The sequence below is a fragment of the Dendrobates tinctorius genome, unplaced genomic scaffold (genome assembly GCF_039654945.1).
Source record: "Dendrobates tinctorius isolate UK_male_01 unplaced genomic scaffold, ASM3965494v1 ptg000293l, whole genome shotgun sequence".
Taxonomy (NCBI): Eukaryota; Metazoa; Chordata; class Amphibia; order Anura; family Dendrobatidae; genus Dendrobates; species Dendrobates tinctorius.
In genome coordinates, this window is record NW_027361960.1 from 21,072,314 (window position 1) to 21,090,637 (window position 18,324).

General features: G+C 46.9%; 1 long non-coding RNA gene across 1 annotated transcript in view; it reads right to left on the bottom strand.

Moving 5' to 3' along the window:
- Nucleotides 1-6,298: 6,298 nt before the first annotated feature.
- LOC141072959 (uncharacterized) overlaps nucleotides 6,299-18,324 on the bottom strand; it is a 150,599-nt gene continuing 138,573 nt past the window's right edge. The window contains exon 3 of the long non-coding RNA XR_012226911.1: nucleotides 6,299-6,422. This is a non-coding gene — a long non-coding RNA (uncharacterized lncRNA). The remainder of the gene's footprint in view (nucleotides 6,423-18,324) is intronic.

Below are 18,324 nucleotides of genomic sequence, written 5' to 3' on the forward strand. Positions count from 1 at the left end.
CCAGAGAACTAAGCAAGACAGCCAAGTAGCAATGTCGGTAGAGGATAAGTTGTTCTTAGAGGTAATGGACAAGGGACTCGTAAAAGATGAGACCAACAGCTGGGTCGCACCACTTCCCTTCAGAACCCACAGACCACATCTGCCAAACAACAGAAATCAGGCATTAAAATGTTTCTCCTTCCTTAAACATAATCTGCAAAGGAAACCAGAGGTGAAAGATCACTTTTTCTCCTTCATGTCAAAGATATTTGAGAACTGCCATGCAGAACTAGCTCCCACTCTCAAAGACTCTGAAGAATGCTGGTTCCTACCCATGTTTGGAGTATACCACCCTAAGAAACCGGCCCAGATTAGAGTGGTGTTTGACTCCACTGCTAAGTTTGATGATGTCTCCCTGAATGATGTTCTACTGACAGGACCAGACCTCAATAACAAATTACTGGGAGTACTTATGCGCTTCCGGAAGGATTCCATTGCCTTTATGGCTGACATCCAGCAAATGTTCCATTGTTTCCTTCTGAGAGAGAGAGACAGGAACTTCCTGAGAATCTTCTGGTACAGAGACAATGATCCTACTAAAGAGGTCACAGAGTACCGCATGAGAGTGCACAACTTTGGCAATAGCCCTTCTCCTGCAGTTGTCTACAGACTCAAAAGGTCAGCTCTAGAAGGAGAAACAGAATACGGATCAGATGTCAGACAATTCATAGAAAAATACTTTTATGTTGATGACTGTCTGAAAGCCATGCCTTCAAATGAGACTGCCATCAGTCTTCTCAGGAGAGCCCAAGAGATGCTACTTGCTCTAACCTCAGGCTTCAAAAATAGCCTCAAACAGCCAAGAACTCATGAAAGTATTCCCTTCACAAGACTTGTGTAATGGTCTCAGAGACCTGGACCTGGTGTCAGACCCCACACCAATGCAACGCAGCCTAGGCTTCTCTGGAATCTACAGTCAGACACCTTTACCTTTCAGGTCAGCCAGGAAGAAAAACCTTCACACGCAGTGGTGTCCTGTCTACTATCAACAGCCTGTACGATCCCTTAAGTTTGCAGCTCCTGTTACTATACAAGGCAAAGCCATACTAAGAGACTTAACTAAGGAGACTTCTGACTGGAATGCACCTCTGCCACCAGATAAGAGAATCCAGTGGAAAGTATGGAAGAACTCTTTAGCAGCCCTCTCCAACCTGAATGTGCCAAGGCTATACACCCCTGTGCCGTCTACAGAAATACAGAGTCAAAGACTGTATGTATTTGCAGATGCTTCTGTCAAAGCAATTGCCGCTGTTGCCTATCTCAAAACTGTAGACTCCAAATGTCAGAGCCACATTGGGTTCAGGCCAAACTTGCTCCACAACCAGAGCACACCATACCAAGGTTAGAACTTTGTACTGCAGTCTTAGCCGTCGAGTTAGCTGAGATCATCGCATCAGAGATGGATATCGACCTGACACAAACCAAGTTCTACTCAGACAGCAAAGTAGTCCTGGGATACATCTGCAATGAAACCAGGCGATTCTACGTTTATGTCAACAACAGTGCTACGAATTAGGAGATCAGTTCATCCAAAACAGTGCCATTACATTCCCATGGACCAAAACCCTGCAGATCATGCAACTAGAGCAGTTGACACAAGTTGACTAAGGAGCACAACATGGCTCTCAGGACCAAAACTATAGTACACTGTGGAACGTTGACCACACACCTTTGAACTAATGAGAGAGGACTCAGGTGCTGAAATCCACTCTCCAGCTACTCTCTTCACCCAGAAAACAGGACTATCCAGTGCCCCTCCAGGAGGATTCAACGCTAAGGACATCTACAAGTGCCAATGGAGACAGGTACAGAGTCTTGCCAATACAGTCTGGGACAGGTGGCACAAGCAATACTAGTCTACCCTGCAGCCACGAAGGAAGTGGCAATCTACCAGGCCTAATCTGATGATTGGTGACCTCGTCCTTGTGAAAGACTGTCAGGCCCATCCATCGAAACCAGTGGCCACTTGGACTAGTGACTGTGATATTCCCGAGTAAAGATGGCAACGTCCGCAAAGTCGAACTTAGGATGGCCAAAGGAGATTAACTTAAGACATTCTCCAGACCAGTAACTAAGCTGGTCTTATTGTTGTCTTCAGAGAATAAGAACAGTGACATCCGTTTGATGCCAGATGGGGAGTGTTCTGTCTCTGACATAATTCACAACCTTTCACTGTCTATTTCGATTACATAAAATGATTTGCTGTATGTATAGAATGTTCAGATTTCTATATAGTTTACTGTTTTCTGTATCTTTGGCTCCATTTACTGACCAAAGTCATAACTGCATGTTATTATACGTTGTACTTCCTGAATTCTCTTTCCCTCCAATTCACAATGTATTCTGGGTAAGTCTACAAAGCATTATGGTCTATTCCAGCCCTATTCTTCTCTCCTGTCTTCCATTTTCTTTCAAGCCTGCTTCCTGTGAACATCTCATTCCTCTACTCCCCTTGTGTCAACATCTGGTAGTTTCACCACGCCAATATACCCTATGTTCAATAAAACACAGATTCTACTACAGTCTCCCTTATTGGACCCCGGTATAGAGGTTTAGCTGCCTGTATAAGCTACATGAATCCCAGTTCATTAGTGAGGACAGAACACTCCCAAATGGTACACTCGCTCAGACATGATATACAAAAACAATGAGTGTAAATCCAGTAATACAAAATCCAAATTTTATTCAAGCAATCAGTTTGTTATACAGAATTCCTATAAATATACATACACACAAAAAAGAAGGTTCAAATACAGGGAAGGAACAAACAAGCAGATATGTAAACTGGGCCTTAGAAAAACATCAAGAGGTGGGAAGGTGGTTTAGAATAACATTAATACTGTCATGATCCAGTGTTGGATCTGGCGGTATTAAATGCATTAAGTGAACTTTTTTCCTTTGGTTCCAAAGTGTGTCGTGATTGCCCCCGGTGGCCATTAGAATTATCATGTGGTGTCGTTCATTCTAAGTTGCCCGGTGGTGGGGAATGGTATCGCACCTTAGGTTTAGGTTAATGTTCACTTAATTATGGATCAGGTGTGACACCCTATAAAGGTGTGCTCAGGGTGTTCACTCACGGCCTGTGATATTGTGAGATTGTTCACTTTGAGTTGGAGAGCCTGGAGGAAGGATGGAGCTGGGGAGGAGTCCTGCGCAGCTTAGCCAGGGGGGAAGAGTGTCAGCTATGGTGTCTGGACAAAGGGCTGGAATGGCGTGGTGGAGTCGCAGTGATGGTGTCAGCGGGAAGTGTCTGCATGGGCTGGTGGAGTGGCTACTATGGAGAGTGGCACTCACCATGTGGGACTTGGCCGCTGAGCTGGACTCAAGCATGCTTGACTTCGTGGCAGAAGCTGAACACTTCCTTGGGACTCTGGTACTAAGCAGCTGCAACTGGTATTGGACTCTGCTCCAAGGCTGCACTAAGGTGAAGGATCCTGTTATGGTGATGGATCCAGGTGGAGGAGAAGATGCACTCAGGTGGAGGGCTCTGTTGCTAGGAGCGCACGCAGCAGAGCAAAGCTAAGTGGTGTTTCCCCTGTATCGTCTCTTTCCTCATGTGTGTTGTTAGTGCAGTGGTGGGATTAGTCTCCGCACCGACCCATTCCCTAGTGAGGGTTTAGGGTCAGGGTGTGCAAGGGCGTTAAGGTACGCGTGCGGCGACAGGTGCGGAGCCTGTTTAGGGAATGTAAGGAGTGCAGGGACACTGGCTCAGGGGAGCTTAGGAGGTCTCCATGTCCCCATTCCCTATCGCAGGGCCCACCATTGTTAAAGTTTCCCAGGTTCCCCCTTTATTATTTGATTATTGTATGTATAACGTGTAATACCTAAATTCGCCAGGTGAAGGCGGCATATCCACCTGCACGTTTTATTATTTAAATGCGCCCCACTGGAGGCGGTGTATCCAGGGTCACGTGTGTTATGGGTCCGCCTTGCGGTATCATCTGCGTCCTGACACATGTGACCATGACATTATCACAGGCCTTACAGTTTTTTTTCTGGTGAGCTTTGGCCATGTGGAGACCACTGAGTAATTGCTGCCGGGCCTCACTGATGTGAGTGGGGAGCGGCAAGGTGTTTAGAGCCGCTGCAGCAGCAGTTATCACCGTCTGGGGCCTCTGCTCAGGTAACCAGGAAATTAAAATGGCGGCTTTGGCTAATTGCGGGTCTGGCAAAAGCCCCTAGAGTCGCTGCTGGGGAGCGGGACTTGCTCATGCACGTGGGCGTACCCAGGCAGGTGGGAGGAATGGTGCCCCACGGAGCTGCTTGGTGTTCCCCGAGGTGAAGGGGTGCGTTCCAGTGATGAGCAGACTGGTGTAGAGTCCGCGGGGCTTACGCCAAATCTTCAAATACCACCGTAGAAGCCGCCCCTCCTGGCCGTGTGGAGGCGGCCAGTGAGTGTACATTTCCTCCATATGCGTTCCCTCTTCTCCTGGTGTGAGCAGCAGGTGTGCTGTGGGGGAGTAGGGAAAAATCTCAACCCTCGCCATTAAACCAACCCTGGGAGGCGCAGACCTCATGGTGAAGAGGGTTGGAGGGTGGTGATCCCTTGGTGAATAGCGGGGTGTGAGTGTGGTGACACAGGGGGACGCCTCTGTGATCAGGTCCTGAATGAGTTCACCAATTTTTTGACAAACGAATGTGTGTAATAAACGTTCAGGTCCGGACCTGTGTGTGAACGAGCGTGTATGTGTGCCACCAAAAAACATCTTGTGGAAGTGTGCTGTGGAGCCTGATCAGCTCATAACAAACAAACATACACATACATTAACTCGTTCCCCATGTCGGCGTTCTGGAGATGAGTGGTGCCTCCAAAATGAACTTTATTGCCTATACCAGCGGTGCGTTTGTCATAAACCTGAAGTGTCAGGTAATGGTGGGGTGAACTCAGGGTCTGGGCGTCCCCGCTGTAGGTGTTTCCCCAATGAGGGGTGGTCTTGAGGGTCCAGAGGCCCCTCATTAAGGAGGAGGTACTGTCATGATCCAGTGTTGGATCTGGCGGTATTAAATGCATTAAGTGAACTTTTTTTCCTTTGGTTCCAAAGTTTGTCGTGATTGCCCCCGGTGGCCATTAGAATTATCACGTGGTGTCGTTCATTCTAAGTTGCCCGGTGGTGGGGAATGGTATCGCACCTTAGGTTTAGGTTAATGTTCACTTAATTATGGATCAGGTGTGACACCCTATAAAGGTGTGCTTAGGGTGTTCACTCACGGCCTGTGATATTGTGAGATTGTTCACTTTGAGTTGGAGAGCCTGGAGGAAGGATGGAGCTGGTGAGGAGTCCTGCGCAGCTTAGCCAGGGGGAAGAGTGTCAGCTATGGTGTCTGGACGAAGGGCTGGCATGGCGTGGTGGAGTCGCAGTGATGGTGTCAGCGGGAAGTGTCTGCATGGGCTGGTGGAGTGGCTACTATGGAGAGTGGCACTCACCATGTGGGACTTGGCCACTGAGCTGGACTCAAGCATGCTTGACTTCGTGGCAGAAGCTGAACACTTCCTTGGGACTCTGGTACTAAGCAGCTGCAACTGGTGTTGGACTCTGCTCCAAGGCTGCACTAAGGTGAAGGATCCTGTTATGGTGATGGATCCAGGTGGAGGAGAAGATGCACTCAGGTGGAGGGCTCTGTTGCTAGGAGCGCACGCAGCAGAGCAAAGCTAAGTGGTGTTTCCCCTGTATTGTCTCTTTCCTCATGTGTGTTGTTAGTGCAGTGGTGGGATTAGTCTCCGCACCGACCCATTCCCTAGTGAGGGTTTAGGGTCAGGGTGAGCAAGGGCGTTAAGGTACGCGTGCAGCGACAGGTGCGGAGCCTGTTTAGGGAATGTAAGGAGTGCAGGGACACTGGCTCAGGGGAGCTTAGGAGGTCTCCATGTCCCCATTCCCTATCGCAGGGCCCACCATTGTTAAAGTTTCCCAGGTTCCCCCTTTATTATTTGATTATTGTATGTATAACGTGTAATACCTAAATTCGCCAGGTGGAGGCGGCGTATCCACCTGCACGTTTTATTATTTAAATGCGCCCCACTGGAGGCGGTGTATCCAGGGTCACGTGTGTTATGGGTCCGCCTTGCGGTATCATCTGCGTCCTGACACACGTGACCATGACAAATTTCATATATATATAATAATACACGGCCTAAAGTGCAAGTTCCTCAATGTAAGCCATAGAAATGAATAATTAGCCATATCATATTAAGGGTCTCCCAACTGATCCCTGATAACAACCCATACATCAGCAATAGATATCATGATAAATAACCAATCTTACCCATCGTCCCTCACTAAGGGTTCCGGAACACGCAGCCCCAATGCGCGTTTCCGCTGGCTTCCTCCTGTTTCTGCATAGAGCTTAGAAGGATTCATCTAGTCTAATCATGTGTTGTCATAGACCTAATGAAAAACAGAAGAATTAGCTCGGTAGAAAGGCAAAATGAGCAATTGTAACTACTCAGTGCTATATTTTTTTTTTCCGTATATGTACCTACTGTCAATGTAATGCCTTTATGCATCTGTATCTGTACTTGTTCCTGCCTTGCTGCTGTATTGCTCTGAATTTCCCCATGGTGGGACGATTAAAGGATTATCTTATGATATACTGATTGCAATTAGAGATGAGTGATTATACTCATTACTCGAGATTTCCTGAGCATGCTTGGGTGATTTCCGAGTATTTGGATGTGCTCGGAGATTTAGCTTCTGTCGCCGTAGCTGCATGATTTGTGTGTCAGTGATGTCAGCGTGACAGTCGCTGGCACGCATAGTCTTTACACCATGCCGGAAGTGATGCAAGTTCCGGTGGGCATTTCCGGGTACATGCGCCATGGTTGTAGACAGCTGGAGTATGGGTTATCTAGATTTGACCCTGCACGGTACACACTACTGCACCTTGAGAAAGTGCAGCTAAACGCGTGTCGGTGGGCTTGAGTTCGGTCTCTGCATATTATGGGTAAGCAGTACCTGTGGGTGATTTTATATATCCCATCATTTATGTAGGCACTTGCATTTGATTGTTGCTGTTATCTGGCTTTGTATACGTTAACCTATGTTATATGCTTGTACTTTGTGGCACTGAAGCACTTTATGCATCTATAAAAGTGGACCCCTATAGCCATCATTACCTGATCCTTGTCTATTTGTATTGCTATTTATGACATGATTAATAAATTTATATCCTTTTAATATGATTATGGACTCCATACTCCTATTTGTTCTCTTTGCTTTCAATGATTTGCGGCTGCTAGCCAGTCTGAATACACATGGCAACTCTCCCTACACTGCCTGATTCCGGAGCAGACTGTGGCAGCCAGGTCTGATATAGACCTGATGACACTGTGCGGCCAGCCAATCACTGCAATGCCACAGCCAACATGACTGCAGCATTACAGTGTGTGGCAGACAATTCCTGCATGTTTATTGGCCAAATAAAGAGCACCAAACATGCAGGGTGGGGACCTGAGCTCCCGCTGAGCAATCCTGGAAATACTCAGCGAGCTCTGAACATATCGAGCAGTGAAATACTCTGGCGAGCAGAGCAATTCCTTGGATTGTGATTCTGACACTCTTTTCTCATTACATATTGAACTTTATGATAGTGGTAAAATTTATTTGATACAACTTGCATTCTTTGGCGAAATTTTCAAAATTTTGCAATATTCCAAATTAGAATTTTCATGCCTTTAAATCACACAGATACAGTGCCTTGCGAAAGTATTCGGGCCCCTGGAACTTTTCAACCTTTTCCCACATATCATGCTTCAAACATAAAGATACCAAATGTAAATTTTTGATGAAGAATCAACAACAAGTGGAACACAACTGTGAAGTTGAATTAAATTTATTGGTTATTTTAAATTTTTTTGGAGATTTAAATATTGAAAAGTGGGGCATACAATATTATTCGGCCCCTTTACTTCCAGTGCAGCAAACTCACTCCAGAAGGTCATTGTGGATCTCTGAATGATCCAATGTTGTCCTAAATGACTAATGATGATAAATATAATCCGCCTGTGTGTAATCAAGTCTCCGTATAAATGCACCTGCTCTGTGATAGTCTCAGGGTTCTGTTTGAAGCTCAGAGAGCATCATGAAGACCAAGGAACACAACAGGCATGTTAGGCGTCAGGTTTATGCATCTGCTCTGCAGGAATCCAGAGCCTCATATTCTGCGGTCTCCTGCTGTCTATCTACCGCATAGGAGTTTGCTTTGCAGCAGATCGCCCCAGAGACTAAGTCCCTATGTTCTCCTACTGGGCATGCTCAAGAGACGATCTCCCATTGGAGATCGGGAGTCATGTGCCCAGGTCCTGCTCCAGATCTCATTGATCTGGAAGATTCCGGAAGGTCCCGGCTATAAAAAGCGCGCATGACCGTTCGGCCATGCGCTAGTATAGTCTCTAGTTGCTACTGTGTGAATGATGATGGATGTATGGACCTGAGAATGACTCATTAAGATCCCCTTCCTTTGATATTACGAATGTGTACAAGGACTTAGATTAGAGTCAGCGCCAGCGCGTGGCAAGCCTCAAGCCACTACAGCATCATCCACAGTCAGGGCCGGCATTATGGGCAGGCAGACCAGGCAGCTGCCTAGGGCCCCCGCTCCTCCAGGGGCCCCCAGCCAGCGGCACATCACACAGCCGCTATGAGGCCCCTGTGAGGCAGGGGGGTCCGCCTGCCCCCAGCGCCGACTCCCGCCACACACTGAAGGAGGCAGTGATGGAGGAGAGAGCATCAGCTGATGCTCCCTCTCGCATTCTCCGCTGTGTCTCTGACACAGCGGGGGCGCGATGATGTCATCGCATTCTCACTGTGTGCCAGACAGAGCAGGAGGAGACAGGAGCAGCCAGCAGCACTGGCATGAGGAGAAGGTGAGGAGTGTTTTTTTCTTTTTTTTTAAATCAGTGTGAGTACTGGACTGTGGGGCCACTCTGGGGGGACTATATACCATGCTGGACTGTATCATACCATGCTGGGTGGCTATATGCCATGCTGGGCTGTATTATACCATGCTGGGCTGTATTATTCCATGCTCGGCTGTATCATACCATGCTGGGGGGGCTATATACCATGCGGGGCTGTATTATACCATGCTGGGCTATATTATGCCATGCTCGGCTGTATCATACCATGCTGGGTGGGCTATATACCATGCTGGGCTGCATTACACCATTCTGGGGGGGCTATATATCATGCTGGGCTGTATCATACCATGCTGGGGGGCTATATACCATGCTGGGTTGTATCATACCATGCTGGTGGGGCTATATACCATGCTGGGCTGTATTATACCATGCTGGGCTGTATTATTCCATGCTGGGTGGGCTATATACCATGCTGGGCTGCATTACACCATTCTGGGGGGGCTATATACCATGCTGGGCTGTATTATTCCATGCTCGGCTGTATCATACCATGCTGGGGGGGCTATATACCATGCTGGGCTGTATTATACCATGCTCAGCTGTATCATACCATGCTGGGTGGGCTATATACCATGCTGGGCTGCATTACACCATTCTGGGGGGGGCTATATATCATGCTGGGCTGTATCATACCATGCTGGGGGGCTATATACCATGCTGGGCTGTATTACACCATTCTGGGGGGCTATATACCATGCTGGGCTGTATTATACCATGCTGGGCTGTATTATTCCATGCTCGGCTGTATCATACCATGCTGGGGGGCTATATACCATGCTGGGCTGTATTACACCATTCTGGGGGGCTATATACCATGCTGGGCTACAGTTGTAGCCCCCATGCTGGGGGGCTACAGTTGTGGCCAAAAGTATTTACACCCCTGCAATTCTGTCAGATAATACTCAGTTTCTTCCTGAAAATGATTGCAATCACAAATTCTTTGGTATTATTATCTTCATTTAATTTGTCTTAAATTAAAAAACACAAAAGAGAATGAAGCAAAAAGCAAAACATTGATCATTTCACACAAAACTCCAAAAATGGGCCAGACAAAAGTATTGGCACCCTCAGCCTAATACTTGGTTGCACAAACTTTAGTTCTGATACAGCACAGAAAGAGGACTTGAAAATCCACCAATAATATAAAACAGCAAAGGGCAAAAAGGTTTACCCGTACAGGCCTCCAGACAAATGCACTATCAGGATGCAGTGGACCCATATAATTAAGATGACTCACAGGTGCAAGAATACCGATAAAACAACCGCTCGCAGCCTACCAATACATGGATGGGGTGGTTGCTTGGTATGTTAATGCACAACAAAACACTTGTATGCGGCGCTGTTCACACTATGGCCATGCACAGCATCCAGGCCAGCCTAGTAGTGACACCCTTCTATTAGCTCAGGCGGGCTGGCCCAGCACTATCAAAATGCACGCCATGTGAACAGACGCAGCAGTTTACAAGACCAAATGGGCCCGACTGCACCCTGAATAAAAAAGTGCAAAAAACACATTTAAAAAAATGTGGAGTATTAGCTGATATTTTGGCCAACATACGTGAGCCCATAACGTGCGTCAAAGATCTCCACGTTTTGTCCAAAATATCAGCTAATACTCCACATTTTTTTAAATTTTTTTTTGCACTTTTTATTCAGAGTGCAGTCGAGTGCAGTTAATTATATGGGTCCACTGCATTTGTCTGGAGGCCTGTACGGGTAAACCTTTTTGCTCTTTTGCTGTTTTGCACAACCTTTAACCAAAATAACTGCGACCAACCGCTTCCGGTAACCATCAATGAGTTTCTTACAATGCTCTGCTGGAATTTTAGACCATTCTTCTTTGGCAAACTGCTCCAGGTCCCTGATATTTGAAGGATGCCTTCTCCAAACTGCCATTTTTAGATCTCTCCACAGGTGTTCTATGGGATTCAGGTCTGGACTCATTGCTGGCCACCTTAGAAGTCTCCAGTGCTTTCTCTCAAACCATTTTCTAGTGCTTTTTGAAGTGTGTTTTGGGCCATTGTCCTGCTGGAAGACCCATGACCTCTGAGGGAGACCCAGCTTTCTCACACTGGGCCCTAAATTATGCTGCAAAATTTGTTTGTAGTCTTCAGACTTCATAATGCCATGCACACGGTCAAGCAGTCCAGTGCCAGAGGCAGCAAAGCAACCCCAAAACATCAGGAAACCTCCACCATGTTTGACTGTAGGGACCGTGTTCTTTTCTTTGAATGCCTCTTTTTTTCTCCTGTAAACTCTATGTTGATGCCTTTGCCCAAAAAACTCTTCTTTTGTCTCATCTGACCAGAGAACATTCTTCCAAAACGTTTTAGGCTTTTTCAGGTAAGTTTTGGCAAACTCCAGCCTGGCTTTTTTATGTCTCGGGGTAAGAAGTGGGGTCTTCCTGGGTCTCCTACCATAGAGTCCCTTTTCATTCAGAGGCCGACGGATAGTACGGGTTGACACTGTTGTAACCTCGGACTGCAGGGCAGCTTGAACTTGTTTGGATGTTAGTTGAGGTTCTCTATCCAACATCCACACAATCTTGCGTTGAAATCTCTTGTCAATTTTTCTTTTCCGTCCACATCTAGGGAGGTTAGCCACAGTGCCATGGGCTTTAAACTTCTTGATGACACTGTGCACGGTAGACACAGGGACATTCAGGTCTTTGGAGATGGACTTGTAGCCTTGAGATTGCTCATGCTTCCTCACAATTTGGTTTCTCAAGTCCTCAGACAGTTCTTTGGTCTTCTTTCTTTTCTCCATGCTCAATGTGGTACACACAAGGACACAGGACAGAGGTTGAGTCAACTTTAATCTATGTCAACTGGCTGCAAGTGTGATTTAGTTATTGCCAACACCTGTTAGGTGCCACAGGTAATTACAGGTGCTGTTAATTACACAAATTAGAGAAGCATCACATGATTTTTCGAACAGTGCCAATACTTTTGTCCACCCTCTTTTTTATGTTTGGTGTGGAATTATATCCAATTTGGCTTTAGGACAATTCTTTTTGTGTTTTTTCATTTAAGACAAATTAAATGAAGATAATAATACCAAAGAATTTGTGTTTGCAATCATTTTCAGGAAGAAACTGAGTATTATCTGACAGAATTGCAGGGGTGTCAATACTTTTGGCCTCAACTGTATATACCATGCTGGGCCTTATTATACCATTCTGGGGGGCTATATACCCTGCTGGGCTGTATCAAACCATTCTGGGGGGCCATATACCATGCTGGGCTGTATCATTCCATGCTGGGGGGCTATATACCATGCTGGGCTGTATTACACCATTCTGGGGGGGCAATATACCATGCTGGGCTGTATTATACCGTGCTGGGCTGTATTATACCATTCTGGGAGGGCTATATACTATGCGGGGCTGTATTATACCATGCTGGGCTGTATTATACCATTCTGGGGGGCTATATACCATGCTGGGCTGTATTATACAATGCTAGGCTGTATTATACCATGCTGGGCTGTATTACACCATTCTTGGGGGCTATATACCATGCTGGGCTGTATTATACCTATCTGGGGGGCCTATATACCATGCTGGGCTGTATTATACCATGCTGGCCTGTATTACACCATTCTGGGGGGGCTATATACCATGCTGGGCTGTTTTATACCATACTGGGGGGGCTATATACCATACTGGGCTGTATTATTCCATTCTGGGGTGCTATATACCATACTGGGCTATATTATACCATGCTGGGCTGTACATATTCCATTCTGGGGGGCTATATACCATACTGGGATGTATTATACCATGCTGGACTGTATTATACCATTCTGGGGGGGCTATATGCCATGGTGGGCTGTATACCATTCTGGGGGGCTATACACCATGCTGGGCTGTATTAGACCATGCTGGGCTGTATCAGACCATTCTGGGGGGGCTATATACCATGCTGGGCTGTATTATGCCATGCACACAAGCAGAAACGGCTCCAGTGGGCCAATCGATACATGAAAACTGACTTCCAAACTGTTTTGTTCAATGATGAGTGCCGTGCAACGCTCGATGGTCCAGATGGATGGAGTGGAGGATGGCTGGTTGATGGACACCCCATGAAAACACAGCTAAGGCGCCAACAAGGAGGAGGTGGAGTAATATTTTGGGCTGGAATCATGGGGAGAGAGATTGTCGGCCCCTTTAGGATCCCTGAAAGGGAAAAGATGAACTCCTTAATCTATGTGGAGTTTCTAAAACAGCACTTCCTGCCATGGTTCAAGAGGAAGAACCGTGCTTTCCGCAGCAATATCATTTTCATGCATGATAATGCACCGTCTCATGCTGCAAATAATACATCTGCATCTCTGGCTGCTATGGGCATAAAAGAGGACAAACTTATGGTGTGGCCACCATCTTCCCCTGACCTCAACCCCATTGAGAATCTTGGGAGCATCATCAAAAGGAGTGTCTATGATGGCGGGAGGCAGTTCACATCTAAGCAACAGCTCTGAGAGGGTATTCTGTCCACATGCAAAACAATTGAAGTACAAACCATCCAAAAACTGACAAATTCAATGGACAAGAGAGTTCAGAAGCTTCTTTCGAACAAGGGGTCCTATGTGCAAATGTAACATCACCTAGAATAAAGTTTTGACTTGAAAACTGTTTGATTTCATTTTGTAATAAGCTGATAATTAGAGTTGAGCGAAACGGGTCGAAAAATTTCAAAAGTCGACGACTTTTGGCAAAGTCGGGTTTCATGAAATGAAACCCGACAATAGGATGAGGTCGGCCACGAGGTCGGCGACTTACGCGCCAAAGTTGCGTTTCAAAAGTTTGTTTTGCACTCTTTTTCAGCCAATCAGGATCCACGGACACTGTGAGCAACGTGATGACATAGGCAGGGGTCACCACCATCTTTCAGAAGGGCATGCAAGTGATTGGCTTGCTTTGGTGGGCGTCACAGGGGTTATAAAAGGGCGTGCACGCCGACCGCCATCTTACTTCTGCCGATCTTAGCATAGGGAGAGGTTGCTGCTGCTGATTCTGTAGGGAGAGCGTTAGGCAGGGAAGAAGAAAAAAAAACTGCTTCTGCTGCTAGCGATTTTGCCTGTACAACACACCAGTCACTGTGTGTGCAGTGCAAGGGGAGGCTATATTGCGGTGGATCAGCGGTGTTGGTTGTTAGGCTGCCTTCTAAGGCTTCCTGACAGCTGCATTGCTGTTTACCCACTGCTCTGCAAACTGCTTTTTTAAAAGCAATCCCAATTTTTTTTTTTGTCCTGCTGAGGTACTGAGCGTGCATTTTTTCACACCATACAGCGGTGTACGCTCCTCACACAGTACCGTGTAACGGCTGGTATCACAGCCACAGTGAAGCTATCTGTGTGTCACTCTGTGAGAATAAGTCAAGGACATGTTCCGTTCTTACAGACCTGCACCTACTAGTTTTGTCTAGCTTTCAAACAGTTAAATATATTTGCTGTTTGATCACATTCAAAACTATAGAGAGACAGCGTGTGTCAGTCCGTATACTTAAAAAACACGGAGCTTGACAATTTTACTTACACCGGACAGCCGTTTACGTGCACGCTCCTCTCAGTACCGTGTAACGGCTGTTATCACGGCCACAGTGAAGCTATCTGTGTGTCACTGTGGAAGGATAAGTGGAGGACTTGTTCCGTTCTTACAGACCTACACTCTAGGGAGATTCCTATTCTGCCCAATTCTACATACACCTTGTAGTTTGTGATACACTAGCCAATTTCTGCCTGTGACATAGCGCTCTGATATTCAGTGGGCCTCACACAATCCAAAAGTGTCCAGTGTCCACTAGTGTGTGCAGAAATTCAAAATCTCCCTTATCCTGTAGTCACTTTTTTCACACCTGTGCCATCGAGCCTGTGACATAGCGCTGTGATATTCAGTGGGCCTCACACAATCCATAAGTGTCAAGTGTCCACAAGTGTGTGCAGAAATTCAAATTCTCTGTGATCCTGTAGTCACTTTTTTCACACCTGTGCCATCGAGCCTGTGACATAGCGCTCTGATATTCAGTGGGCCTCACACAATCCAAAAGTGTCCAGTGTCCACTAGTGTGTGCAGAAATTCAAAATCTCCCTTATCCTGTAGTCACTTTTTTCACACCTATGCCATCGAGCCTGTGACATAGCGCTCTGATATTCAGTGGGCCTCACACAATCCAAAAGTGTCCAGTGTCCTCTAGTGTGTGCAGAAATTCAAAATCTCCCTTATCCTGTAGTCACTTTTTTCACACCTGTGCCATCGAGCCTGTGACATAGCGCTGTGATATTCAGTGGGCCTCACACAATCCAAAAGTGTCCAGTGTCCACTAGTGTGTGCAGAAATTCAAAATCTCCCTTATCCTGTAGTCACTTTTTTCACACCTGTGCCATCGAGCCTGTGACATAGCGCTGTGATATTCAGTGGGCCTCACACAATCCATAAGTGTCCAGTGTCCACAAGTGTGTGCAGAAATTCAAAATCTCCCCTGTCCTATAGACACCTTGTACCTTGTTTTACATTACTATATAGTTTGTTGGATTTTGTCTACATTTCTACAAAAAATGAGGAAGGCTGGTGGAAGAGGCCGTGGAATTGGGCGGGGGTTGGCAGCTGGTAATGATGGTGTTGGTGGTGGATCTGATGGTAGTGGCAAGAGCAAAATAGGACCGAATGCAGGAGGTGTTGAGCCTGCGTCATCGTCTGGCTCCATAAGGCTTCGAAGGCTTAGTTTTCTAGGAGTTGGCAAACCGCTTTTAAAGCCAGAGCATCAGGAAAAAGTTTTGTCTTACATTGCTGACTCAGCCTCCAGCTCTGTCGCCTCCTCTTCTGAAGTTGTAAAAAGTAAAAGCACTGAGTCGTCATTGGAGGCTCATGTTCATGAACCACACCTTTCCTTGTGTCCTTCACCCCAACCAAGATTGAAGGATGAAGCAGGCCATACTACTGATAACTCCATGGAGCTGTTTTCACATACCATGCCTGGATTATCAAGTGAAATGGTGAATTACCCAGGCCAAGATGAATCTGACATGGAGTGCACTGATGCACAGCCGCTGATAGATGATTCTGCTGGTACATTCACTCAGAGCACTACATTGTCCTCGCAGTGTACAGAGCCAGATTCTGACCCTGATGAGACTCAGGTGCCCCTTCCCGCACACTATACCACCATACACAGTGACACAGAGGAAGGTGCACATGACATTGAAGAGGAGGTGATGGATGACCCAGTTGTTGACCCAGATTGGCATCCATTGGGGGAAGAGGGTGCTGCTTCCAATAGCTCAGATGAGGAGCATCCACAGCAGACATCGACATCGCAACAGCTGTTATCTGGCAGGCCCGGAGCACTCCAAAGACAGGTTCCAAAAATCAAAAGAGTTGCTGGACAGCTTGTCCAGAGGGTCAAAAGATCACAGCGTGCTAGGCCGCAAAATGTCTGCCAAAGTAGGAAGAGTAAATAGGTAGAAGACATAATAATGTGGAGGCCGGATAAGCAATGGTTAAACGGCCATAGAAAAATGATCAATAATATATATTGTATATCATGATCCACATATTAAGACTAACCAAAAAAGGAACACTGCACATTTAATAGAAACTACCCAAAAGGAAAAAGCAGTCAAAATTCCATAAAATACAAATTTATTAGATAATGTTTAAAAAAAATTATAAGGACATACAGTGCATGTTTGGGGAGAGACAGAAAATATGACGACAACATGGTCAAAAGGACCAGCCAAACTGCGAGCATAGCACCAGGAAATAAAAATGTGTAGAATGTACGCAGATTACCAATAATCGGTCAGGGAAAATGGCAACCATTAATATGGCAAGGAGTGTACAGAGACATCACCATGTAGCCAAAGGCTACTGCCCTTTTAAATAAAGGAATTCCCTGCCCATAAAGTGCACATAGCATACATAACCGATGCCCAGTAAGGCATCACAATTAGAAGCAGATAGCAATATTCCTATACCTGGAAGCAGTGGTGGCAGTGAGGTAGATCCAGTCCCCGATGCGCGTTTCGGAGTCCTCTGTGGGGACTGTGAAAGACCACATTGTCCATGCACTCAAGCAGTCAGTGAGTGGAAAGGTGCACCTCACAACTGAGGTGATGTGTCCATCACTGCGCACTGGGTTAATGTGGTGGATGCAGGGTCCACAGGGGACAGCGGTGGTGGGACAGTGCTGCCTAGCCCACGGTATAGGAAACAGTTGGCTGTAGGCGTTCGACCTCCTCCTCCTCCTCCAGAAGCGAAAGCTCATCCACAGAGCGCAGTCGTGCGAGCACTCCATCTGCAGCTGCCACTGTTGCACACGAGGTGTCCCCTTATCGAGCAGCTAGTGGAAAGCGTCAGCAGGCTGTGTTGCAGATGATGTGTTTGGGCGATGACACACCGCCGAGGTGCTGGCCGAGTACTTGAAGCGACAAACTGAGTCATGGCTGGGCAGTGTACATCTTGAGGCAGGCAAGGTAGTTAGTGATAACGGCCGTAATTTTGTGGTAGCCATAGCTCTTTCAAAACTCAGCCACATACCTTGCTTGGCTCACACCTTGAACCTGGTGGTGCAGTGCTTCCTCAAAAATTATCCGGAGTTAACAGCCCTGCTCCAGAAGGTGCGAAGACTGTGCGCGCACATCTGCCGGTCGCCTGTACACTCCGTTCGTATGCAGAAGCTGCAGCGATTGCTCCACCTTCCCAACCACCGCCTCATTATCGACATTGCAACAAGGTGGAACTCCACCCTGCACATGGTGGAGCGGCTGTGTGAGCAGAGGCAGGCCATAATGCATTTGTGGGAGGATACACGGCCAGGCACTTTGAGAGCAGACATGGCGTTGACAGGTGTGCAGTGGTCGAAGCTGAAAGACCTCTGTAAAGTCCTTCAGTGTTTTGAGGAATGCACACGGCTGGTAAGCGCAGACGACGCCATCCTAAGCATGAGCATCCCACTTATGCGTCTGCTCATGCAAACTTTGAAGCACCTTAAGGAGCAGGCGTCTGCAGCCAATGTTGATGAGGAGGAAGAGGAGGAGGGAATCCTTGATGACATTCAGCCATTGTCTGCTCAGGGACCTCTCCTGGACGAGGTGGAGGAAGAAGAGGAGTGAAAATGTTGGCGTGGCAAGGTCTGGTACAGGGTTTGTGCGTGACTGGAGGGATGTGGATTTGCCAGAAAGTGCTCCTCCAACCAGCACTCGCAGTGCATCATTGACACCGGGAACATTGGCCCACATGTCAGATTATGCCTTGCAGATCCTAAAAAGGGACCCCCGCATTGCCAAAATGATGAACGATGACGACTACTGGTTGGCCAGCATCCTGGATCCACGCTATAAAGGCAAATTACAAAACATCATGCCACAGGAGA